At 42.7% G+C, this 15,246-nt stretch overlaps 1 protein-coding gene and 1 pseudogene across 4 annotated transcripts in view; both read left to right on the top strand.

Moving 5' to 3' along the window:
- Positions 1-15,246, top strand: part of Cad86C (Cadherin 86C) — a 2,678,031-nt gene that overhangs the window by 1,251,727 nt on the left and 1,411,058 nt on the right. The gene's annotated exons all lie outside the window — the stretch shown is intronic.
- Positions 11,930-13,194, top strand: LOC137248268 (isocitrate dehydrogenase [NAD] subunit gamma, mitochondrial-like; annotated as a pseudogene).

Here is a 15,246-nt window from a genome sequence, read left to right as displayed (position 1 = left end):
ATTACAAAAACCATTGTATAAAGCAATATGAGCAAAGCTCGTTAATTAAATACATATGATTAATGCAGAACATTTGGCTGGAGGGGACGGATTGGGATGAACCGGTATCCCCAATCACTTTAGATCGGTGGCAAACCTTTATGCAGGAGTACCCCGCCATTAACCGGATTCGTATACCTCGGTGGGTGCACTTCAGCCCAACCAACGATATAGAAATTCACGGCTTCTTCGACGCTTCCGAAAAGGCCTACGCGGCTACGGTTTACGTGCGAGCTAAAATCAACGATAGGATCTACGTTAGTCTACTCATGGCAAAAACGAGGGTGGCACCAGTCAAAACAATTTCACTACCAAGATTGGAGTTATGTGGTGCCGTCTTGCTGGCTGAGACTTTGGAAACTGTGATGGAAAACCTGAACTTAGACACATTTACCATTCACCTATGGACAGATTCGACCATCGTCCTAGCATGGATTCGAAAACCCCCTTGTTCCTGGTCAACATTTGTAGCTCACAGGGTAACAAAAATCGTGGAGAAGGTAGGAACTAAAGCATGGCATCATGTCGAGTCTGCATCAAATCCAGCGGACTTAGCCAGCAGAGGACTTCCAGCCACGGACCTAGTCGACAACTCTTTGTGGTGGCAGGGACCTTCTTGGCTGCAAGAAGGCAAAGCGAAATGGCCATCTCAAGGCGAACAGGAGTACCACACAAACATCGAAGAAAAACGAGTAAAAGTGCATGCAGCAACAAACATCAACAATAGCGAGGATATTCTTGATCGGTTTTCCGATCTATCAAGAGCGTTTCGGGTAATCTCCTACATTATAAGATTCTCGAATAGAACTCATCCAAAAACTAAAACGTCCTTTAAAGCAGAGTCGCACCAGATTTCGCCTGACGAAATCAAGGCTACGACTAGCCGCCTCATCAGGATATCCCAAACCAACCACTATGCCGAAGAAATAAGCTCTCTGAGAACTAGGAAACCCATCGCGACCAAAGCGAGATTCTCTCTCTAGACCCCTTTATCGACGAAGATAATGTCCTTCGGGGGGGGAGGGGGGTCGCCTCAACGCATCTAGGGACGTTCCCGTCGACGAGCGTCACCCGATAATCCTCCCTTACGCCTGCCGACTCACCCGTCTCCTAGTCCAGTTTATACACACCATTTCCATACATGGCGGAAACCAACTAATGCTGCGGCTCCTACGCACGTAGTATTGGATACCTCGGGTAAATAACATGATCCGATCCATCATCCACAACTGCAAGACCTGAACGCTATTCCGCAAACGTTCCCCGACGCAATTCATGGGAATTCTCCCAGCGGAACGCACTACCTTTTCTAGGGCATTTACCAACACCGGGGTGGATTTTGCCGGACCATTTGACATCAAGTCTTACAGCGGACGAGGATGCCGCATGTCTAAGGGTTACGTCTGCCTATTCGTCTGTTTTGCGACTAAGGCGATCCACTTAGAGGCGACTAGCGACCTCAGCTCCGCCGCGTTTCTAGCAGCGTTTAGTCGAGGATGCCCGAAAAACCTCTATTCCGACAACGGGGCGAACTTTGTCGGTGCGTCGAGGGCTCTCCGCTCAGAGTTCAAGGCATTCCTCGTTGATGCGCGCGACAAAACCCTCTCTAAATAGTCCCACCAAACCCTCACATGGCATTTCATTCCAACAGCTGCTCCCTCAAAAATCGCATCGGATCACAAATTCACTCTCGAGGAGTTTAGCACCCTCCTGTGTAGGATTGAATCTTGTCTCAACTCCCGACCCCTGAGCCCATCTTCAAATGACCCGTCCAACCTGGAGCCACTTACCCCCGGGAACTTCCTAGTGGGGGGCCATCTACTAGCGCCACCCGAGATTGACGTCAGCGAGAATCGAGCTTCACTCGTCAATCGATGGGAAAAACTTAAGGCGCTGCATCAAACCTTCTGCAAACGGTGGAAAATTGAGTATCTCACCGAATTGCAGAAGCGCGTTAAGTGGAAGCATCCACAATCGAATCTGAAGCAGGGGGACTTAGTCGTCATTAAAGAGGACAATCTGCCACCCAACGAATGGAGACTAGGTCGGATATCCAACCTTCACTATGGCCCCGATAACCGAGTTCGAGTGGTCGAACTAGATACGGCAAGGGGACAAACCACCAGACCAATCACGAAATTGGTCCTACTACCACCCTCCAGTGAGGGTTAGGGAGACTTGTAACTCACACCCGTTATAACAAACCCCCTTAAACCCCGCTCTCGAATACAAATACACCCCCCCCCCCCCCCCCCCCCTAAAGGAAGTAAATATTTTACTTCCCATTGAAGATTTTATGTTGTCTGATAGCCTCTTCTATTTGGATAACGGACAAAAATAAGTAATTGTCTTACATTACACGATTTGTTACTACCCATATTGAAGTATTACATAGACGGTATGAGTAGTGCAAAGGTAAAAATAATTGAATAAAAGTGAATACTCACTTGGTCTTTCTTCGCTGCACTACTTCAATAAATAGAAAGGTCTGTTTTAGTTTTTTCGAAAACGTTATAATTTTCCAAATTCAATTTTCACAGTTTAATTTCAAACTTTAATTATCATAATTCAATTTCAACTTCAGAAATAAATACATATGTTTAAAAGAATTTAATATAAATGTAGTGTATATAACTATACAAAAGAAGCGCGTCCGCGGTTGCCGAGTAATAGTGCTAGACTGGTTCGTTGCAATTATTGTGGATGACGATTGTAGTGAATGGCGCCTTTCCACTCGCCGCGCACGGCTGCGCATAGGATTTTCGTCGTTGTCTGAATATTGTTGGAGGCGGCTTAAACATCCTGCCCGCCCTGCAGGGAGGTGCTGGTGAGCACCTTCTGCAGTTCCTGCAGGGCGCGGATGGTCGTATCTAAGGCGCGGCTGGTGTTGCGCCGTTGACATTGCGCCGTTTGCAGGCCTTGTGAAGTGCGCGCGATCGTGCGCTTGGCCGTCCGCTCCATTTTGGGGGTTGCCGCGGGTTTGGTTGCCGGTTGCGCCTTTTGTGCCCTACAGGCGCAGGTGGACTTCTTCTCTCTCTTCTTCTTCGGTGATGCCGGTTTCCATGGTACTCCCCCTTTTTTTAATGTTGGGGCTTTGTGCTGCCCTCGTCGCCCTTTCGGCCCTTCGTGTAGGAGGGTGTGATGCGCCAGGCCGCAAATTTTGCACGACCCTCGGGAGTCGCATTCACCCGTTGTATGTGTGAGGGCTAGGCAATTGTAACAGTAACCCTGGGCCCTGGCCACTGTTGCACGCTGCGGTGGCCGCATCGCCTTAAAAGCCGGGCAGGTCCGCAGCGCGTGGTAGCGGTGGCAGAGCCGACACTGAAGGCAGTTGTCGGTCTCTGCCGTGGGAGCCAGTGGACATGCTGGTCGAGATGCCATGATGGTGTCGTCCTGAAAGTACAAGAGCAGAGAGAGAAACGAGAAGTAGTTGGATAAAGCGGATGATACGGAAATTTAATGATACAGGGGAAACGTATATTTAGAGCGCTGTGCTCGAAGAGTTCTCCATTGGCAGAAAGCACAGTTTAACTAAGGGGCGCATGACAAGCAAATTTTGGGTGCGAACCTCTACAACCCGAACATGGTTGTCAGGTCCGAGGCGAACGTTCTCGATTCGTCCCAGACGCCACTCGGTGGGTGGGAGTGATTCTTCTTTAATTACGACGAGGTCGCCTGGTTGAGGATTTCGCTGTGGCGTTTGCCATTTATAGCGCTTCTGAAGGTCCTTCATATAATCCTCTTTCCAGCGTCGACTGAATTGGTGATGAAGCGATTTGAGTTTTTCCCATCGATTTATCCAGGAGAGGTCTTCCGCGTTTGGCTCAGGAATGGCTAATAGCGGTGCAACTCGAAGGAAGTGACCCGGAGTGAGCGCTGTGAAGTCAGCTGGGTCCTGGGATAGTGAGGCTAGAGGCCTTGAATTGAGAACTGCTTCAATATGCACCAACAGCGTCGTGAATTCTTCGAATGTAAACTTGTGGGATGCAGCGTTTTTTTTGAAGTGGCTTTTAAAACTTTTTACTGCGGATTCCCACAAGCCGCCCATATGAGGGGCGCTGGGTGGAATATACTGCCAGTTTATTCCCTGGGGGGCATATTTTTGCACAATGTCCGCAGAGCATTCGTTAAGAAAGTTAACGAAGTCGCGTTCGAGTGCGCGCTGAGCGCCAATGAACGTTTTACCATTGTCGCTCATCATTTTTGAGGGATAACCTCGTCTGCCAACGAATCGGGCGAATGCTGCTCGAATGGCTTCAGTAGTAAGGTCCGAGCATAGCTCGAGGTGAACTGCCTTTGTGGAAAAACAGACGAATACAGCCACGTACCCTTTTATGATAGTGGTCGACCTCAGAACCGATGCTTTTATTTGGAATGGACCTGCAAAGTCTACTCCTATTGTGGAAAAGGGGAGTGAGAAATTGCAGCGCTCAGGTGGTAGAGCTGCCATTATTTGCGTGCGCGTTTTCTGTTTGAAAAGCGTGCAAGATTTGCATTGAAAAATGCATTTCTTTATAAGAGGCTTTAGTTTTGGTACGTAGTACTCTTGCCTCACCATTTGGAGCATTAACCGCATTTCTGCATGAAGAAGCAGGCGGTGTAAAAACTCCAGATACAACTGGCAGAGCCTTGAATCCGGAGGAAGGATTACTGGATGCTTCTCGTTGTATTGCATTGTAGAATGTTCCAATCTTCCACCGATACGTAGGAGCCCGTATCCATTCAGAAATGGGTCAAGAGCCAGAAGGGAATTCTTTTTGCTTATTGGCATATTATTTTGTAAGGCGCTCTTTTCCGCCCCGAAATGGCGAGATTGTGCCATTGCCACAAGCCGCGTTTTCACATGTTGCAACTCTTTGTACGTCAGATGGGGATTATGTGTTGTTGCCACCGCTTTGGATTCGTTGCAGGCATTGTTCGCAAAGCGGAACACGTATGCAATCACACGGAGAGCTCGAGAGTATGAGGAGAAACGTTGAAGAATGTCGTCCTCTTCCTCGAGTGCGTGATATGCTTCGACCTTGCGTTTCTCGGGTGGGGAAGCGCTACCTGCTTTCGGGTTTGGCCATGCCGAAATGTGGAAAGAAAGCCATTGTGGTCCGTGCCACCAAAGTGAAGAGCTTATCAAATCATGCGGCTTGCAACCACGGGTGCCAAGATCAGCAGGGTTGTCTTGGCTAGATACATGGCGCCAGGTGCCGCTGGGAAGATATTCTCGAATTTGAGAGGTACGGTTGGCCACATAAGTCTTCCAGGTCAATGGAGATCTTTCTAGCCAGGCTAGTACAATCTCAGAATCTGACCATAACAATGTGTTGCATGCTTGTAAGTCGAGCTGTTTTCGAACAGTTGAATCCAGTTTTGCGAGTAGGACTGCACCACATAGCTCTAAGCGGGGTAAGCTTGCAGTTTTTATGGGGGCAACTTTGCCTTTCGAAACCAAAAGGGAAGATGTTATTTGGTTGCCCACATGTGTGCGGATGTAAATCGCTGCGCAATATGATTTTCCGAGGCATCACAGAACCCGTGGATTTGGGTATCTTGCCCTGGAGCGACATTAACCCATTGAGGGATTTCGATGTGGCAAATGGCTGGCAGATTTTCTGCGAAATGTTGCCATTTTGATAATGTTGCGGGTTTGGCGCTTTCATCCCAATCGCTGCCATCCATCCAGATTTCTTGGAGAAGCATCTTGGCCTGGATCATAACTGGCGACAGCCATCCAGCTGAATTGTTGCAGCCAACGGGAATGTCGCTTTCGTGTCATCGGATAGTTGATGCAACGTACGAATAGCGAGATATGGTGCACAATTGACGCCGAATGTAACCGTTTTTAGATTGAAATCGCTAACCTTGGAGTTGGCCGATTTGCGAAATAGGATTCGCTGAAAATCTTTGTCTTCCTCGTGTATAAGGATCTGACGGTACATTTTTTCAATGTCTCCATTGAACACATACTTATGCATGCGCCACTGTAGAATTAGTAGCATGAGATCTGGTTGGAGAGTTGGACCAGTGTATAGCACGTCATTCAGGGATTTTCCTGACCCAGATTTTTTAGAGGCGTTGAAAACCACACGAACTTTGGTGGTGACCTTATCTGGTTTGACTACCGCATGATGTGGCAAATAAAATTAGAAGACCTTGCCATTCGAAGTTATTTCGCATGGGTCGGTAGATTCCATGTGATCAAGGTCGAGATATTCTTGCAACACATTGTTGTACATTGTACCTAATTCCCCCTTTTTCTGAAGCGATCGCTCCATGCTGAAAAACTGCTGCAGAGCAGCCGGACGGGATTTGCCGAGGGAGAGTTTTTCAGGAAACTCTTCCTTGAATGGAAGTCGCACAATGTATCGACCGTTTGGTGCACGTGTCGTTGTTGTTGTGTATATCTGCTCACACGCTTAATCCTCGGGGATATCTGTGGAGGTTGTGGAATTTCCTCCTCTTCCCAAAATTTTCTCAGTTGAGAACTGAGTGTCTCGTTTGACGCTTGGACTTGTGTTGAGAATGACACAACATTTTCAGTTATTGGACGACTGAGAATCCAACCAAAAATGGTTTGTTGCGCAAGTATGCTACCGTACACCTTTTTTATACCTTCCAGCAGAATTTTTGGAAGTATGTCGCTGCCAATAACCATGTCAGTCTGACCCGGTATGTGGCAATTGGGATCAGCGAGCTCAAGGAGTTTGAACTGCTGCCAGATTTTGCGACTAATGGTGGATGTTGGTAGATTTTTTGTTAGTTGCGGCAACACAATGGCATGAGCCTTTATCCTTTTCATGGCCTTGGATGCAACCAGTGTCAAAGGACAAAGCTTGGAGGACTTTTGTACGACTTGTCCACCCATGCCAGAGATTTCGAACTTTGAATGTAAGAATGGAAGTTTCAGCCGTTTTTGAACTTTCGAGGAAATGAAAGATCTTTCCGAGCCCTGATCAATAAGGGCTCTCAGTTGAAATAATTCCCCTTCGTGTTCGACTGCGACCATAGCAGTAGGAAGGAGAATTTGGTTATCATTGGCTGCATGCAATGATTGAACCGGTGCGTGTTTTGAACAACACGGTAGCTCGCTAGAATCGGAGCTATTCTGCGTTTTTCGAACGGGAGGTGTTGACTCAGAAGTTGTGTGCTGCACGATTGGTGCATTCGTTCGCGGGGTGGAACGTTGAGCTTGTGGGCTCGCATGCAACAGCGTGTGATGCCGTTGATGACATGTCGAACATGACCACTTGCTCGTGCACTCATTGATGATATGAGTGCTGATAAGGCAGTTTGTGCACAGCTTAGCTTGTTTTACGAAGTTTGTCCGGTTTTGCACAGACATTCGCTTGAATTGTGGACAGAATCTAATAAGGTGCGGGGAGTTGCAACATTGGCAAGTTTCCTTTTTAGATTCTGCCGCAAGGGTTTGCGTCCTGTGACAGGGTTGTTTCTGGGAGCTTTGATGAACAAATGTACACCAGAATCGGATCACAACTGTCTGTCGTAACTCCTTGAGAGTGAAGGACGGATAGGCAGTTGTTGATTGTATTTTGCAATTTCTGAAGTTGCTCACTGTTTTCGGATGGAATAGTGGCAAGAGTCAGTAAGGATTTTATCTGGTTGTCAACCAGGATTCGCTTGTTTTCGTATCGTGACCGTAAAGCTTCCCAGGCAAGGTCAAAGTTATCATCGCTCAACGCATATTGCTTGACGATGGAGCCGGCTTTGCCTTGCGTTTTGTACCCGAAATGGTACAATTTCTGAGCACGGGAGAGCCTTGGGTGGTTAATGTACATCGCTGTGAACATATCACGAAAAGCGGGCCATTCTTCATAGCCACCATAAAAAGTCTCCGTGTCGCATGCTGGGACTTTGAGGTAAATATTTGCCTCAGCCGGGGGTTGGTCCACGCGGGGTGGTGGACTCGGCGTTGCGATCATTTTGATCAACGAAAGTTGATAGGCAATCTTTGCTTTAGTCACTTCATACGTATCAAGGCAGGCGCAATGTTTGTCTTGCACTGAACTCTTGAAGTCTTCAGGGAAACTTTCGTCTGGTTTCGAAAATATCAGATCGTAAACCGATTGAAGTCGTGCCCAATAATCATCTAGTGATTTGTCCTTTATCATGAGATACGATTCAGTGTGATCCTGAATCGGTGCTTTGTTGAATTTTGCACAGTATCTCATCAGATTGTCACTTTCCGCTATGAACTTTTGCGCGGATGGGTCAACTGATTTGGATTTCCGGCGGGGGGATGTTGACCTTTCCTTGGCCGTTTCTTCCTTTGGGCCACCTTTTGGTTTTGTCCCGGTTTCGGACGTTTTTGGGGGACTGAGAGGCATTTTATGCAAACTTTTGGGTTTTCACCAAAAAAACCGAATAAAATATTTGTCCGCTCAGAGAACGTTCGCAAAATTCGAAGATGGAAAACTCTTCGTGCCACAGAAATTTAATAAATGGAATTTAAATTGGTGGCGGTGTTTGTGTTTTTTTTTTTTAACAATAGAATCTAGCACGGACAAGGGGACGTTCCTTAAATGATTTAAATCCGCGAAATTCGGAATTTAGTAGTATGTATAATGTTTTGTAAAAACAAAATGTATAAAATAAAAAAAAAAATCACAAACACTTTTCACTAATATATACGTGTAAAAATACGTGTGGAAATAAACGTGTATTTGTAAATTACTGGTATATATAGTTATGTATATATTAGAAAATAATAATACTTGAGGTTTGTAGGGATATTTTTTAAAAAGTTCCTATAGGGACGAAAATATCTCAAACTTAGTTTTGTACGACAGAATAAGTACAAACGTACATGCGCAATATACAAACGTATGTATATATGTTTGTTTGTGCGAACGTATGCACGTGAATCAGATGAGCTTCTCTGTTTATGTTTACAAACAGAATAGTTTGTTTTGATTCGCTTCTTCGTCGCTTTAATGTCGCGTTTCTTTTGTGAAGCTGAGTGCGCTTGATTGCACTGTTAGGAGAGTGCAGCAAAGAAAGATGAAAAAAATGCAAATCTGAGAGAGGTTGGGAAATTTGATCAGCAGTACACAGCTCTCGTTGCTAATGTAGCTTATGTGCTGGGAGAATGTCGCTGGAAGAGCGATTTGAACGTGTGAGTAAACACGTATGATGTTCTCAGAGTGGAGAAATAGGAACGTTGGAAAAGCAACTTGAAATTATTTGTACATGTATGTAAGTATGTACGTATGAATATTATGGTTTTTATATATGCTGGCAAGCAAGAAAAAATCACTTGGAAGAAGTTGAACTGTATCGACAAGTTCAACGCTCTGTGCGAACAACGGGGTAAACTCAGCTGTAGAAGAAGTTTTTGCCGATGTTGTTCTTGCACAGTGGGTTTGAGTAGGCAAGTAGCAATTTTTTGTTGGTTAAATATCACTAGAAATATGTATACATATATATATATATATAATTGGCGGATTTTGCCTATTGGTATAGCAGAATATTTTCCACCAATTTTTGGTTGCAAAAAAGTTGTGCAGTAAAACCAACGGTAAGAAAATTTCCGCAATATTCATGTATATATGTGGATATATATATATATATATATATATATATATATATATATATATGTTTTTGCAGTTAACAAAAATAATATAACTTTTGTGGAAAAAAAGTTTTATTATTTTTTATATATTTTTTATGAAAAATAAAAAACTGCCTACTCACCGATTCCTGTATTCTGTTGCTCCTTATTGTGTTGTTGTTGATTGTTGCTGATGATTTGCTGGCTGTTGTTGCTGCTGCATGTAAAGCTAGTTTTTAGATGATTTTTTGATTGTTTTGTATTGTGTTGTATTGTAAAATGATTTTCGCACCAAAAAATAATTTTCGCAAACTTTTTTTTTGTGAATAAATGTAGTTGCTTGTATTAATACGTATGTATATGGGCACTTATATATGATGCGCCCACAATTTACAAAAACTTTTCCTCTCTTTTTTTTTAAGAAATTTCGATTTTTTTTCTTTTTCCAGCAATTTTTTTGTTTTTGGTAAATTTATAAGTGTATATTTTCTGCTTTTCCAACAAAGCACTTTGAAACTGTGTAACCTCATTTCTAGAAATTTTTTTTTATGTTTTTGTATAAAAGCACAGTTTACACGAAACAAAATTTTTAATTTTTTCTTTCGTTTTTTATTTCGTATATGTTTTTTTGTATGTATATATAACCACTGTTTTCACACTTTTGTGTAGTTTTGTTTCAAATTTTTTATTATTTTGTTTTTTGGCGAACGAAAACGAAAAGAGCGACTTAAATTTATAATTTTTGTTTGTAATTTTTAGGGCGGGCCAAAGATGGCTGCGAAGGACCATGAATGAAAGTGAATACTCACTTGGTCTTTCTTCGCTGCACTACTTCACTAAATAAAAAGGTCTGTTTTAGTTTTTTCGAAAACGTTATAATTTTCCAAATTCAGTTTACACAGTATAATTTCAAACTTTAATTATCATAATTCAATTTCAACTTCAGAAATAAACACATATGTTTAAAAGAATTTAATATAAATGTAGTGTATATAACTATACAAAAGAAGCGCGTCCGCGGTTGCCGAGTAATAGTGCTAGACTGGTTCGTTGCAATTATTGTGGATGACGATTATAGTGAATGGCGCCTTTCCACTCGCCGCGCACGGCTGCGCATAGGATTTTCGCCGTTGTCTGAATATTGTTGGAGGCGGCTTAAACAATAATATTGCAATTTATAAAAGATAGTCACATACCAAACGTTATTGGGTTTTGCGTCGTGTTGCCATAGAAAGATCCCAACCGTCCACGATTCTTCTTGCCGCATCATGTTCTTGTGGTTTGGCTGTAGTAGCATTTGAAGCAGTAGTTTGTTCAACGTTGTTTCGCCTTTAATGTAACTGATTTGAAATTAAGGTGAGTTAGCTATCATCACTACCTACTTTCCATCATGAATTAATTCCAATCATCGGGGTGCTTGTATTCTGATAGAACTGGCAGATACAGCAAGATAATCATATGTCGTCCTCCGAGCGCAGTAGATCCGAATCCAATTTCGAAGCCTTGATATTATTTCGTCATTGCTAGGGTAACCGGATCTAAACCACCGGGTGCATATTATGAGCAGGTCCCTCTCGTGCAATAGCCCAATCCATATGATACACCAAAATTGCAGGTTCCGATCAATGGAAACGCGTAAATAGAAAAGTCGGAACTCCATGTAGCTGTCACAAGGTATTAATATGATTTCTATGAACCTGCAAAATGTCCCTGTCTTTTAGCAATGAGTCAACAGTGGAATGAAAACCACGACCCAACATGCCCCCAATTTCTTTAAGGTCGGTATGATTTCCGGGCTACGTGGCAGTTTTTTAAGCGTTGGTTGTAAGATTCTGAAAACTGATATTTTTGTAGTTAAGGAAGATGCTTTCCATTAACCAGTTATTGTTCTTGTAGGTACACATGAGCATGTGACCTGTTTGTACCAATGATTGGATGGAATTTTGGTATAAAATCAGATCTTTTCCTGGCTTGCGTTGTTTTTTTTTTTTTTATTGAACGTAGGGTCACATTGAAGGCAACAATTTCCCTGCTTCTCTTCACATTATTTTTATAATAATTAAAAGTAGGTAAACATAAATATAAATTTAGGCACTGAGAGGCGTACATATGTATGTATGTACGTTAGTATGTATGGAAAATAATTTAAAAAATATTTAATTTTTGCAAAAAAAAAAAAGGAAAAAAAACCTCGATCATATTTAAGCCAAGCCACTTTTATTAGCAGTAAAAGAGGTTGGCGAATCAACTCTGTCAACTCAAATTTCCCTCTTTTGCCTCTTTGGCTGTTAATTGCTATTATGATTGCTGCTCGTCACTGATCCGACATTATTATGATTGAGGTGGTTCTCATTGGCTTTCCATGACAGTAACTTTTTGAGCAGTACATCCATGTAGGGATTACCTCTGACACTCTCAATAGAATTCGGCAATTGTATTTGAAAATTATTTAGTATTGAGTTACTAAGTAAAAAGTGTTAAACAATTAAAAATGGCTTTACGTTTTATAAAACGCTTGTTGCAAAACCAAGTCCCGTTTATGGCGCGAGGAGACCCGATGCTTGTAACCAAAGAGAAATAAGAAGAATTTGCACACACTAAATCCTCACTACAGAAAAAATGGATGGGACAAGATATAGCATCCGCACAATATGGCGGACGTCATGCCGCCACTATGCTACCCGGTGGTGGTATCGGACCTGAACTGATGCATTATATACGCGAAATTGTCCGTTTTGTTGGAGCTCCTGTTGATTTCGAAGTTATTGAAATTGATCCCTCCACTGAGGGTAATGAAGACTTGGAATAGGCCATCACTTCAATAAAGCGAAATGGTGTTGCCCTTAAGGGTAATATTGAAACAATATCACATGGTATAGATGAGGTTTCACGTAATGTAGCCATTCGTAACGAACTTGACTTGTATGTTAAGGTCATACATTGTCGCTCATCCCGTCAAGACACAAAAATGTCGATATTATATTGGTACGTCAAAATACCGATGGTAAATATGCTATGTTGGAACATGAGTCTGGACGCGGTACTGTGGAAAGTATGAACGTAGTGACTACTGCAAATGCTGAACGTGTAGCACGTTATGCTTTTGAATATTCTAAACAAAATAATCGCAAACAGGTTACAACAATACACAAAGCCAATATTATGAAATTATCTGATGGTCTTTTCCTCGATGAAACTAAGCTGTACATAAGGATTATCCCGAAATTGCACATGACAATATGATTATTGACAATACAGGCATGCAATGGGTATCCAATCCACATCAATTCGATGTCATGAACATGACCAATTTGTATAGTTCCATCGTATCTAACTTTATTTGCGGTTTAATTGGTGGCGTTTGCCTACTTTCAGGAGCTAACTATGGAGATCATTTCGCTGTTTTCGAGCCTGGAACCCGTAACATTGGTACAGCTATTGCTGGCAAGAACATTGCCAATCCCGTAGCCATGATAAATGCCAGCATTGATATGTTAAATCACTTGGGACACAAAGAACATGCTCGTGCTATATCTGATGCAGTTTACGAAACAATTCGTAGCCAAGAAGAAAAGAATAGTAGTCAGCTGAAATGAAACAAAAAATAGGAAATTAGAAAATTTATAAAATTATAAAAAAGGGAACGATACTGGCATACTTATACTTACCCATCACAAGTTTTTCTTCATAGTGAAAATTCATTCAAAATGTCTCTATACTCATTTCCATGAATGAATGACATTTTGAATGAACGAATCAAGGTTGCCACTCGATGACATTTGCTTGTCTCTTCTTACGCCGTAAACACATTGCGCGCGACCCCATGGGATCACAAGTCGGATCCGCGGGATCCAACAAACTCGAGTGTTAGTAACCGAACAAAAAAAAAAATCAACCAACGAAAACCCCGAAGATACAGCCTGGTTTCATTGAAAACAAACGCGCCAGGTTGTATTTCGATAGTTTTTTTGACATTCGGCCGTTTTTTCTTCTTTTGTCAAAAAAAAAGACAAAAGTTTGTAGTTTGAAAATTTGTGCATAAAAACACAATCAAAATCAGCCTTCTTGTGGAAAAAAGAAGGGCACCACTCGAGACCGAAATAATTTTCGCGATTTATTTGCATGGTTTTCATTGTTAAAAGGTTAGTGCACAGTCAAAATGAAAAACATAAACAGAAACATGTCACACTCAATAGTGGTCTCGCTTTCATGATAGGAATTGTTTTTGTGTACTGAACTTCCTATAAAGTTTCGTCAGTCCTTTTAGCTTGAAATCCAAGCAAGAAGAAAGTAGGGTCATATATGCTTTCGATACTACAAACAAGGGAGAAATTAATCTTTTTCGAAAAGACTATAAACTTTATGTCGCGTCAAGACTCTGAAGCGAGCTTTCCCTAAATAAATACATGACATGACCATTATGTCTCATTACGCTGCCAAATTGGCAGCACCGCACATCTGCCTCACTCCAATGAGCGGAAGAGTTATCAGCTTACAGCTCCACCGAATTGCCACACTCGATAGTGTAGGCTATTCCCGCCAGGGTTGTGTTGAAATCAACAAACACACCACAATTTGTGATTCTCACACAACATGGCCCAAATCAACACAAAGGGTGTTCCCAGACAGCGAATAAAGGCCTCTTTACATCTGTCGCAAATTTATCTCCACGACGTCGCTTAAGGGACAATCTCGTTCACCAGGGGCCCTATTCGGTGGCTGTGTGTTTTGAAATGTACATTTTTCTTTCATACAAATTATATGAAGAAAGGGTGTACATTTTAAGACTAACAGTTGCTGAATAGGGCCCCAGCTATAACCCTGCAAAAACGCTCTGGTCACTCCACGTCATTTGACTAGTCATTTTACGGTCATAGGTTATATTCATAGTCACATTTGCATGGGCGTGGGTAAGTTTTATGACCCAAATTTGTAGGGCAGTTAAAATGAGCCGTGACAACACACGGGTTTATCGTGATATACCGTATATTATCGCGTATTGCCTGCCTTAGGCAAACACCAAAAAATATAGTTGTCCTAAGTCTATATTTAATAATTCTTAATTTTACTATTGGTGGCTTTCAATATCAGAATTTTCATTCTGATGAAACTACTTTCAAAACTAAAAATAATTTAGGCGTATGTCAATCAAAGTTTACTAAACCTAACAATGGGTCCAACCACTACACGTCATTGTGTCGGCAGAATAACCTAATAAGATTATGCCCTCCACATGAATCCATTATCCCGACTACGTCAACCAATATGTCAGCCAGAATCGACCCCTGGTCTCCGGCAATTAGCCACCCAACCAACCTATGCAGCGATATTACTAAACGCTACCACTTCCAGACATGCCTGGATTTGCAGTCAAACGCTCCAAAACCGAGGCACGCCCCAATGCGTTCACCATCGCTTGCCGTCTGTGCACCAAACCGCACGGAGTGCGATTGTGCCCAATTTAGCGTGGTATGTCGACTGAGGAGCGACTACGTGCAATACTCATTCACCGCTATTGTACCAACTGCCTATCCCCGTTCCACCGCCTGGAAATCTTTCCCAGCCAAGACCGATGCCGACGTTGCAGTGAACCACATCACACGACGCTACATATGGACGAGGATCAGCCGTCGCACCTCAAAGCAAGC

Source organism: Eurosta solidaginis, chromosome 1 (genome assembly GCF_040869045.1).
Source record: "Eurosta solidaginis isolate ZX-2024a chromosome 1, ASM4086904v1, whole genome shotgun sequence".
Lineage (NCBI taxonomy): Eukaryota > Metazoa > Arthropoda > Insecta > Diptera > Tephritidae > Eurosta > Eurosta solidaginis.
This window is presented reverse-complemented; position numbering and strand designations above follow the sequence as displayed.